Below are 12,838 nucleotides of genomic sequence, written 5' to 3' on the forward strand. Positions count from 1 at the left end.
TTTAAAGGAGAGAAGGGGAAATACATTCTTCAAAAAGTCAACATCAGTTCTTTCTGGTTACCTGGAGCTCCCCTTTTCAGTCCTCCAGCTGTTTTAGTTACTCCATTAGGCTGCCCACATCTGTGACTGTGCTACATCTGAGGTCAAATGGCAGGAGCTGGGAGGGAGGAGGGCAGAGGGAGGGAGGGAGGAAGAGAGAGAGAGAGAGAGAGAGAGAGAGAGAGAGAGAGAGAGAAAAGCATCATGTGTTTTCCCCACTTTATTGGGATTACAGCTACACTTATGAGAAAGGAGGTTTTTCCACTCTCAGTTTAGGCTCCTGTAGGTTCTCTTTGCAGTCTCTGCTATCACTGCCATAAGATTCCTTGTGGGAGAGGGAGTGAGAGAACTGAGAAAAAATAAGAAAAGGAAATTTCTGCACTCTCTTCTCATTAGGAGTCCCTTTTCCTGCTCTTTGATCCAGAACTAGGAGACTTCTGAAGCTCTCTCTTGTTTTGCTGATGACCACCTCTGGGTTTCAGGCTGTGTTGAGACCAGACAGGGAGATAGCAAAGGTGGAAAAAATGGTAAAATCACCACATATTGGGTGGTATATCAGATTCTGGTCTTTTTCTCCAATTTACCTGCTACTGTTTACTTTTCAGAATCCCAAGACAGCTGCTCCAAGCATTCTGTCCAGGTTTTATAGTTGCATTCAGAGGAATAGACACACTGGGGTATGCTTATCTCATTTACCCAGTACTAGAAGTGCTTTAGATATCTTTTTATATTGATTTTTAATTTAATTCAGTTGTGATCAGACAACGTACTCTGTAATAGTTCAGTATTTTAAAGTCGATTGATCACTTATTGTGGCCCAACATATGGTCTCTCTTGGGAAACATTTAATATGCACTGGAAAAGAAAATGTATTCCAAAATCGTTGGCCATAATGTTTTATAATTGTCAATTAGTTCAGGTCGATTGATAGTGTTACTTATACTTTTCTATAGCTTTGCTAACTTTCGTTATTTTATTTTATTTTTTTTTTACTTGTCCTATCAGTTACTGGAAGAGGGGTAGTAAATCTTCAACTAGGATAGGGAATTTTTCTATTACTCTCTTTAATTATTTAATTTTTTGCTTTATGTGTTTTGAAGCTCTGTTATTAGGTGAATACATATTTATAATTTTTCTGTCTCCTTGATGTGCTGACTCTATTATTACTATAAAATATTCCTCTTTATCTTTAATGACATTTCTTATCCTGAAATCTGTTTTTCTAATATTTTTATTATTTGCTTGATATATCTTTTTCTGTTCTTTTACTTGTATTTGTTTATTTTTCTTCTCGTTTAATGTTCCTTGTAGACCACTTGTTTTGGGGTCTTGGCTTTTTATGTAGTTTGACGATATTCTTTTATTTGAAGTGTTTAGACCATTTACATTTAAAATAGCCATTCCTATTAGAATTAGTTCAGCCATCATATTGTATGTTTTCTATTTGTTTCACCTGCTTTGTTCTTTATTCCTCCGTTCCTACTTTTTTTGGTTAATCAAATATATTTTAGGATCTCATGTTAAGATACTACTTTGCATTTTTAGAGCACAAATTGATTGCCACAAGATTTAGACCCCTTTGATAACCTGTCATTAACTATCTGTCTAGCTTCATGTTGTATCAGCCTTCCCCAGTTCTTCTCTGTCCACCATTCTTTGTCCACTTTAAACTTCTCATTATACCATATTGTAGCTTTCTTTGGTTATTCCATGCCTTCTAGGTACACTAAAATGCTCATAAACACAAATAATATTATTAAAAGTAAAACTCTAGCCACTGCAGCTGGCATGATGCATTTGATACTGTAACAAAGGAAGCAAATACAGGGTAAGGGTTTTAAATATTTTGCCCTCTTCCAGCCTTATTTCATTTACTCCTAAATATTAATGGAAAGGTATTCTTGGTTTACACAATTTTTGCAGTGTACACAAAGGTAAAGCATATATCCAGTAGTACATGGATTAGTGTAATAACAAATAAAAACAGAAATAGCCAGTTAAGACTTTTGAAATTCAGTTGATTAAAGCTTTATACCTTCAAGTGCAAATTTTGATCATAAAGAGAACCTGAATTTCTCTATTGTTAGTATGTTAGTCATAATACAAGAAAGTAGCCAATCTGAGGTGAATTCGTGTGGATCAACAAAGGACACAGAAGATTGCCCAGGATGAGACAGCTAAAGGAAGACAGTAATCTAGACACATACAACATAGAACCATTTCTCATAGCTGTCTATGAATGCAACTTACATCAGTTCTCTAGTGAAAGGGTTAAGGGAAGAAGCAAATTGTAGTTATAGAATTCCTTAACTGTAGATTGGTGTCTGCATCGCTATATATTGACCTAACCACATATTAAATTGTGTATAATCATTCCCATAATACCTATTGTGATATTCTCAACTAATATTTTACAAAATAGGCATGGAGATACAAAGTATAGCATAAGAAATAGAGCCAATAATATTGCAATAACTATGTACAGTATCAGAGGGGCACTAAATTTATTGGGGTGATCACTTTGTGAGTTATATAGATCTCTAATCACTATGTTATACACCTGAAACTAATAAAATATTGCATACCAACTATAACTGAAAACTAAAAATATTGTTATAAATAATAATAATGATATTTTAATTTTCTAAAGTCTCAAGTTAAAAAGGATCTCTCAGGTATTGCTAAAATGAAACATCTAAATCAAATGGTCTTAATTATTAATGCATTCAAGATTATATTACTCAATCTGAACAGATGAGTTTACTGCATCCATTACAGAATAATAAATAGAAAAGACCTACTCTTATTTAAGTGTATCGTGCTTTATATTTCCTTATGGTATTTTCCCTGTCTAGCCAGACTTTTCTCCATTTCTATGCTTGAATCGCCTCTATTCATTTCCAAGGCCCACCTTTATATTGCTGTCTATGTAAGGCCATTCATAGATAGCATTAAGGAATTATTCTTTTTTTCAAACTCCCATAGCACTATGTTCTTACCTCTATCAAAATTATTATCATTAATATTAAATTTATCTATTTCTGGTCTATTTTTCCCTCAATCTATAAACATCCTCATAGTATTTACTGCAGTGCAGGGAAAAAGGAGAGAAAGAAGAGAGAAAAGGCAGATAAAGGGGAGAGAGGAAGAATACCATACTCTGTTCAATTAAAAATAATTTTTTTCACTTTTTACCCATTTTAATATTTCTGAAATAGGGCTATATCTTATAATCTTTTGTCTCTTACAGTCAAAATCAAAATGTAGTTGTTATTGCCTGCATGTGCATGATCGTGTTCACTTTGAGTAGCATGCCTAAATGAGTGCAAACCCATTTGAAGCCCATTTTACAAAGAATACAAGTCATGATTGTGGTCTGAAAACTTTTGTTGTCACTTTCTGATAAGTTCGAGAAAAGTTCAGCATCAGAACTTGTGCTGGCAGCTTGGAAGAAAATCCCAGAGACTACAAAAGAAAATTATTTTTAAAAATGCTATATCACCAATGTGCTTGATAGAATATTATAATTTTTTAAGTTAAGAAGGAACTTAGATAAGTCTAACTCATATATAGAGCTTTGTAACAAAACTTTAAGATATCTTAGTCAATTTATTTCACTTATATTTTCTTTGATTACTCACAAGAATAATATGTGGTTTTAAAAATATATATTGTATGTTGAAATAAGGCTTTAAAAGCTCTTTCAGGAAGCATAAATAAATAAATATTCTATACATCAAGAAGACATTTGTTTAGTTGACATAACTTTTATATTTTACAATCAATGACACAATAGATTAAATGAAATGTGTGAATAGTACAGCTAATTAGTGTTGGTTAACAGAGTTAATACTAACAGGAATTTTGTAAAATTATCTATAATATCTGGGATCTCTCCATGCTTCAGAGCCAATTCAGACAACTTTTGTTAACTAGGGAAAATCCTCCTAAATAAAATAATTTGTGATTATTTTCAATACCAAATTTTATGAAACCAAGCAGGGAGTCAGAAACCATCTAATTTTCCAAAGTATGGGTAAATGCTCTGAAGAGTTCCTGTGAATGGAAAACATCTCAGTATCAGCTAACATTGCTGAATTCTCAAGAGGACAGCATGACAGCTAAGAAAATAATACTTTTATTTCAACAATTAGATACCCTGAGCTGTTCTTATTTAATGTTAAAAGTCGTATTATCATCATATCACCTGTTTTGCTGAATGGCTTCCATCTTAATTTAGTGAGAAAAACACATAGCAAACACCTTTCCATAGTAAAGACTCAAATTAGTTGAATGGACAAATGCCTTGGTTGAATCCATTACATTCACAAATATAACAGCTCCAAATGATAATAGAAAGAAATGTATTCCATTACATTGAATCCATTACATTCACAAATATAACAGCTGAATGGTTGAATCCATTACATTCACAAATATAACAGCTCCAAATGATAATAGAAAGATGGTAAATTAAAGAGTCTTTCAAACAAGAACAAAAATTTAGACACCACTTATATTCAACATGAGTGCTTGGCACTATTTTAAGGTAAGACATATGCACTCAGGTGCTCAGACAAAATCTTTCTTAGAGTAATTAATTATATTTTCTGAAGTTGTTTCCTCTACAACCTTCACTAGCCACAAGCCTCTAAAAGCCCAAATGTCGACCTCTACTTCTTTCCATGGTGGACTGAGAAAAGCCTTGAGTTAACTTCATACTTTTAACAATTAGAAAGCTGTACAAAACTATTGTCAGACATTGGATAGTAGATAGTTTAAAATGATGATCCCCAAGAGAGAAACAAACAAGGCAAGCTACCTAATCTCGCTGGCTGACTTCTCAGAGCTAATTTTCAAAACAGTACAGGTTAGGAGAAGGAACTCAACTGGAGCCCAGTGGCTTCCCTAAGTTGAAGAAGTTGAAATTCAGGAAGACTGAAGTGGCTTGATGTTTTTGAGGTAGAGTTCTAGAAAGGAGGATGCTACATAGAAACACAGCTCCAGAAATCAGCATAAAGGTCTCCTTGAGTCTTGGTGATTATCTGATGACTATTAGGCCATGTGAAACTCCACAAGGCTAGCTAAGGCATGAGTAGAGAGTTGTAAGCTGAAAAATTCCTAGAACGCACACAAGGTAGTGAGATGATCGAATTTCAGTCAGACAAAGTGGAGTCCTTAGTGATCACTTGTGGTATTTACAGGTGACTCCAATAGTGTCACAATTTAGTAGTAGTAATGAACTGTCCCTGAGGTGAAGAGTATCCCGTTTACCAAATGTTATTGAAGTTAAGGTGATATAGATTCAAATTAGGGCATTATAACTTTAAGATGTTAAATGTAATCCCTGTAGTAACCACAAAGAAAATAGTTATAGAATATACACAAAAAGAAATGAGAAAGGAATGCAGTTAACTGCAAAAAGTCAACTAAACACAGGAGATGGTAATGCAGGAAATGAGGGACCAAAAAGCTATAAGGCCTATAAAAAATAAATAGCAGTGACAGGAATAAGTCTTTTCCTATCATTAATTACTTTAAATGTAAATGTATTAAACTCTACTATCAAAAGACAGAGATTAGCAGAATGGATAAAAGAATATATGATCTAACTACAGTTAATACTTCAACAACAGGGTTTTTAACTATGCAGGTCCACTTATAGGGGAATTTTTTTTTTCAATAAATATATAGTCAGCCCTTTGTATCCCTGGGTTTCCCATCCTCAGATTCAACCAACAGTATTTTTGATCCACGCTTGGGAATTTGCATATGCAGAGGGCCAACTTAAGTTATACTCAGATTTTCTACTACACAGGAGGTCAGTGCCTCAACCATCACATTATTCAAGGATCAACTGTATATATTCTCTACAAAAGACTCACTTGAGATACAAAGACACAAACAGGTTAAAAGAAAAGATATTCCATGCAAATAATAACCAAAAAAAGGAACAGGTGACTATGCTAATATCAGACAAAATAAATAAAGTTTAAATAAAAAAAAGTTTACAAGAGACAAAGGACATTATATCTTAATAAAAGGTTCAATACAGCAAAAAAGCATAATAACTATAAACTTTACAAACCTAATGACAGAATATAAAAATATAAGAAGCAAATACTGACAGAATTGAAGGGCGAAATGGACAGTTCTACAATAATAGTTAAAGACTTCAATACTACCACTTACAATAATAAATAGAACAACCAGGCAGAAGATAATTAAGCATTAGAGGACTTCACCAATACAATAAACTGACTAAATCTAACAGACATATACAGAACACTTTACCCAACAGAATACACATTCTCCTCAAGTTTTTCCAGGATAGCCCATTGTTAAGCCACAAATTAAGTCCCAATAGATTTTAAAAGACAGACATCAAACAAAGTATTTTCTCTGACCACTATGGTCAAAGTATTTTCTCTGACCACTATGGTCAGAGAAAAGAACAAATTGAACTCAAAATAAGTAGAAAGAAAGAATCAATAAGAAAAGGAAAACTGAAATATATGTAAAATTGTGGAAATTAAACAACATGCTTTTAAATAGCTAAAGATCAAATACTTAGGGATCAATGAAAAGAAAAACACACATATCAAAACTTAAGGGACACAGTTAAGATTGGTGCAAAGTGGAAAATCTATGCTCACATTAAAAAACAAGATCTCAAATTAACAAACCTATCTTTACAACAGGAACTAGAAAAAGAAGAACTAACTAAACACAAAGCTAGCAAAAGGAAAGAAGTAATAAAGATTAGAGCAGTGAAATAAAGAATAGAAAAGCAATAGAGAAGATCAACTAAACCAAAAGTTGCATCAAAAGACATTAACAATAGAATAGAAAGACGATCTACATCGAAGCAGCCATAGACAACGTGGGAGTGGATGGATGTCTCTGTGTTCCAATAAAACTTTATATACCAAAAAAAAGAGACAACCTATAGAATGGGAGAAAACATTTGCAAATTATGTATCTCATAAGGGATTAGTATCCAAAATAAACTGATAACTCCTAAAACTCAACAACAAAAAATAAAACCAGATTCAAAAATGAGGAAAGAGCTTGAACAAACAATTCTCCAAAGAAGATATACGAATGGCCAACATGCACATGAAAATATGCTCAACATTAATAATTATTAGGTAAATGCATATCAAACCCACAATGAGATACCACCTCATACCCAGTAGGAGGGCTACTATTTTTAAAAAAGAAACAGAAAATACCAAGTGTTGGTGAGATTGTGAAGAAGTTGGAACCCTTGTATACTTTTGGTAGAAAAGTAAAATGGTAAAGTCACTATGGAAAACAGTATGGTGGTAACTCAAAAAATTAAAAATAGAATTACCATAAGATCCAGCAATTCTACTTCTGGTAAATACACAAAAAAAATTAAAAACAGGATCTCAAGTAGATATTTGTACAGCCTGTTTATAGCAGCATTATCCACAATAGCTAAAACATAAGCAACACAAATGTCCATTGTTGGATAAAACGTAAGCAAAATGTGGTTTGTACATACACTGAAATATTATTCGGCCTTTAAAAAGAAAGGAAATTCTGCAATATGCTACAACATGGATGAGTACTGAGAGCATTATGCTAAATGAAAGAAGCCAATCGCAAAAAGACAAATACTGTGTGATTCCACTTATACGAGGTACCTAGGGTAGTCAAAATCATAAATACAGAAAGTGTAATTCATAGTGGTTGCCAGGGGCTGAAAAGAAGGGAGAATAAGGAGTTGTTATGTAATGAGTACAGAGTTTCAGTTTTAGCAGATGAAAAGAGTTAAGGGAAATTAAAAGATTTTTAACTAAATTAAGATAGAATGCAATGTATCAAGATTTGTGTAATGCAGTTTAAACAATATAGAATGGAAATTTTATAGCTTTAAACTTTTATTTAAAGTAATAAAGAACTAAAATCATTAATTTAAGCATCCATCTTAAGAAGCTAGGAGAAGAACAAATTAAACTCAAAATAAGTAGAAAGAAAGAATAAAGATAGTAGAAATCAATGAAATAAAAAATAGACAAAGTATAGAAAACCAATAAATCCAAAACCTGTTTCTTTGAAAAAAAAAAAAATCAAGAAAACTGATAAACGTCTGGAAAGCATCTAATAAAAACTTATAACTAAATTTTTTTGTCCTATTTATTCTGGTTTGACTAGGATCAGAAATAAGAATGCTCACGCCTACCACTTCTATTCAACATTGTACTGGAGGTACTAGTCAGTTCAGTAAGGAAGAAAAAGAAATAAAAGGCATTCATTTTGGAAAAGGAGTAAAACTTTTTATTAATTGATGACATGATCTGGTGTATAGGAAATCCTAAAGAATCAAAACTTAATAAGTAAGCTACTAGCACTAAAAAATGAGCTTAGCAAAGTCATAAAGTAAGTATTCAATCTACAAAAGTGAAAAGATTTTGATTTAGCCCAAAATTTCTATGTATGGGCATCAATTAGAACATGAAATTTTAAAAATATCATTTATAATAGCATCAAAACTATGAAATACACAGGGATAAATTTAACAAAATATATGTAGGACCTGTATACTGAAAACTACAATACATTGTTGAGAGCTATTAAAGAATAGATAAGCAAATGGAGAGATATACTCATAGATTGGAAGATTCAACATTCTTAAGATATCAATTCTCTCCAAATTTATCTATAAATCAAATGCAATCTCAATCATAATGGCAGTAAGCTTCTTTTGTAGAAACTAACAAGCTTTTATTTAATATTTATATAGAAATGCAAAGAAACTAGACTAGCCAAACATTTTTGAAAAATGAGAACAAAGATAAATAACATAAATTACCTGAGTTCAAGACTTAAAATAAAGTTACAATAGGACCCTGTAATATTGGCAAACAAATAGACAAAGATATTAAGGGAGCAGAATAGAATGTCAAGAATTAAATCTCACATTTATAGTTATTTGACTTTCCAACAAAGGCACCAAGATAACTGGATGGGGAAAGGATAGTCTTTTTAACAAAATGTGATAAAAAATTAGATGTCTATATAGAAAAAAAAAAATGCCTCCACCTTATCTTCACACATATATTGACATGAAATGACTCATAGGCCTAAATATAGAAACTAATACTGTGTAAAATTTCTGGGGCAAAAAAATCAATGGACGAATATACATTACCTTATGGTGGGCAAAGATTTCTTAAATCACAAACATACACAAATGAACCATAGAAGAAAAAAATTGAAAAGTTCAACATCAAAATTGAAAACTTTTGCTCTTTAGAAAATATTGTTAAGAAAATTAAAAGCTAGGCCAAAGAATGAGTGACAATATTCATAATTCATTTTTCTAACAAAGATTTTATATCCAGAATATTATATAATAATATCGTACAATAAAAAGATGACCAAAAAACATAAAAACTGGAGATGTGTTTGCTCCATTGCATTGCCTTTGCTCCTTTGCCAAAGATCAGTTGACAAATCAGTTATTTATGGGGTTCTATTTATGGGCTCTCTGTTCTCTTCCATCAATTTGTCTATTCTTTCACCAATATCACACTGTCTCAATTACTATAGCTTTACAGTAAATCTTAAAGTTGAGTAGTGTCAGTCCTTCAACTTGGTTCTACTCCTTTAATATTGTGTTGGTTATTCTGGGTCTTTTGCCTCTTCATATGAACTTTAGAATCAGTTTGTCAATTTCTGCAAAGCAACTAGCTGGGGTTTTTATTGGGATTGCATTAATTCTATAAACCAAGGTGGGATGAATCAACATCTTGACAATATTGAGTCTCCTTATACATGAACATGGAGTATCTTTACATTCATTTAGTTCTTTGATATCTTTCATCAGAGTTTGGCAGTTTCGTAGTCTTCATATAGACATTGTACATATTTTCTTAGATTTATACCTAAGTATATTATTTGGGGGTAGGATTAATGTACACGGTATTGTGTTTTCATTTTTAAAATCCATTAGTTCATTGTTAGTGTATAGAAAAGTAATTGACTATTGTATATTAACCTTGCACACCTTTATTTTAATAGCTCCAACTGGAAGGATCCCAAATATTCATCAATGAGTGAATGGATACATATATTGTATTTATCCACACAACAGAATGCTACTCCACAATATAGAGAAATTAATAGTAGATACACTTCACAACATGGGCAAATGTCAGAAACATTGTGCTGAGCAAAAGAAGATTCAAAAGAGTTTATACCATAAGACTATACACATATGAAACCTCAGAAATGACAAACCTAATTTGTAGTGACAGAAAGTAGATCTGTCATCTCAGGCAGACAGTGATGGAGTGATTAGGAGAGGACACAAAGGAATTTCTTAAAGTGATGAAAACGTACATCTTATTGTGGTGGGGATTACACAGATGTCTAAATTTGTCAAGTTCCTTTCTACTTAAACTAATGTATGGAGTTTCTATCAGTAAAACTGGACATTAACCAAGAGAAAGAACAGAAGGGCTGTCAGTAGAGAAGTGCTTTAGGAGAAAGAAAGTGTGCACAAAGTTATTTAAGTATGAGGAAGTGTGACAGGCCTTATGAATCAGTGTTACATATTCCATGAGTCACAGAAAACGTATGTTTTTACATAAAGACTATTTTCTTTAAAATGTGTTTAGTATGGCTTTAGATTTTCTAATATTATAGGGAAAAGGTGACATTTTCCAAAAGTTCTCCCTACTTGAACATGAGGAAAACTATGCTTAACCAAAACCAATGGGAAAAAATAGAATTTGCTTTCTAGAACATCTATCTATCTATCTATCTATCTATCTATCTATCTATCTATCTATCTATCTATTTATTATTTTTTTATTTTACCAAATTTAGGTTGAAAAATTCAAATTGTTGCCAATCACTTCCCACCATCACCAATGCTACATCAACATTTGGATACAGAAGAAATCAGCAGGTCACTCCATGGCAGCAAAGGTTCACATCAAACCTAGAAACACGTCCATGGCCACGTCACCCTGAACAAGCCGGATTCCGTCTGATCTCGGAAGCTAAGCAGGGTCAGGCCTGGTTAGTACTTGGATGGGAGACCACCTAGAAAGACTAGGTGCTGTAGGCGTAAAAAATAAGAAATAAAGGATTGTAAGCTGACAAGGTCCTTGCAATCTGTGAGGTCAACCACGGGTTGCATCATCTAAAACAAAACAAAACAAAACCTAGAAACACATGCATTAGAAACCCCTGCTTCATTCAGGTATCCCCACAGGAATTTCTACAACCTAGCAGATAATTGGAGACACTTCTAACAGGAATTTGAGAATGTATTTTAAAAGACAATAACCTATACCCTATAAGTGCTGATCCCTTCAGAGAGTCTGGCTGTGTAAAATTCAGGACATAATGAATTATCTTGGAACTAGAAATTAAAAGATGCAAAATTCAATTATTAAACAAAATACAACTAGTAAATAACCAGGAGAAAATGTTTATCTTGATAGTAATTAGAAAAGCATAAATGAAAACATTGAGAAGGCTTTTCTTTTTTCTTAAACTAATAACAAAAAGTAAAAGATAATTCTAAAAATCAGCAAGAGCAAATGAAAGATATGCTCTAACCTTGCTAGAATTTTACGTAATATTTTTACGTAAAATTCTAGTTGCAGTAGAATTTTACGTAATATTTTTAGAAAGAAATTTGGCAATGTGCAATAAGACCCTTATCTTTTTTACCAAGGAACTCACTTCTAGAAGTTCATCCTAAAAATGTGTTTAGATGAAAGAATAATTTTATGATGAAAGATTTTCACTATAATCTTATTTAAAATAGTGAAAAGTTTTAAGCCACTTGGAGTCTAACAATACGAAGTAAATTGAAGTTTATTTCACTGGTTCAATGAATGTAGGGTAGTATGAAAATACATTTATGCTCTCATGTGAAGTAAAATGAATACAAAATTAAATTACATTGTGATTGCAACTATGTTTAAAATTTGGGTTTATGGGGGGAAAAAGACTTGAAGGTGATAAAGAAAATGCTAAATTATATTAGGTGAAAGACATAAATATTTTACTATTTGCTAAGCATTTATAGTATTTTATTATTTTATAATAAACTAAATAAATGGAAGTATTGAAACTTCTGGATTGTGGAAAGTTAAAAAAAGACCTAAACAAATCGCTAACAGTTAAAACTGCAGAAGAAAACTTCCATCTCATTATGAGGAAAGTGATTATAACGTAAGCGTCGGAAGAACATCAAACTGATCAATAGAGTTGAAATTTTAAAATGTATTCTATATTTCTGGATATCACATTCAACTTTAGGAAGGAGAAAAAGTTCATAACTTTCATCTATAAGACCTAGATTGGCATTCTGGCTCTATCACTGAATAAGTGTGTAAAATCATGCAAATCACTTAAAGATATGTTTACCTATGTGTACAAGAAGGATAATGGTAGTGCTCCCCTGACTTGCCACTCAGTATAGTTGTAAGAATTATATGAGATAACACAAAGCAAAGTCTTTTGTAAACAAAGTATTGGCTATGGGCATTTTTCAGCATTCATCATTTGGACTAAGCTTCTACTACCCCGACCTCCTCGGGAGGGTGAGTCTCATACAGAGTCACAGTAGACATTCTGTGGCCTTAGAAGAATATCTATGGAGAGTGATTCACTATCAGCATACTTCAAATTGGACGGTCACCCATAGGACATTGGGATGGTGGAGAAGGCCTGGAAAGAGCTCTCTATTTTCTTTAAAGAAAAGGAAGAAGAAAGAAGGAAACAGAAAGATCTTTAGAAGAGAGGA

The 12,838-nt window shown here is 32.5% G+C and overlaps 1 pseudogene; it reads left to right on the forward strand.

Moving 5' to 3' along the window:
- The first annotated feature begins 11,027 nt into the window (after positions 1 to 11,027).
- On the forward strand, positions 11,028 to 11,146 carry LOC112486006 (annotated as a pseudogene).
- The last annotated feature ends 1,692 nt before the right edge of the window (positions 11,147 to 12,838 follow it).

The sequence above is a fragment of the Pteropus alecto genome, unplaced genomic scaffold (assembly GCF_000325575.1).
Source record: "Pteropus alecto unplaced genomic scaffold, ASM32557v1 scaffold25, whole genome shotgun sequence".
In the NCBI taxonomy this organism is placed as follows: Eukaryota; Metazoa; Chordata; class Mammalia; order Chiroptera; family Pteropodidae; genus Pteropus; species Pteropus alecto.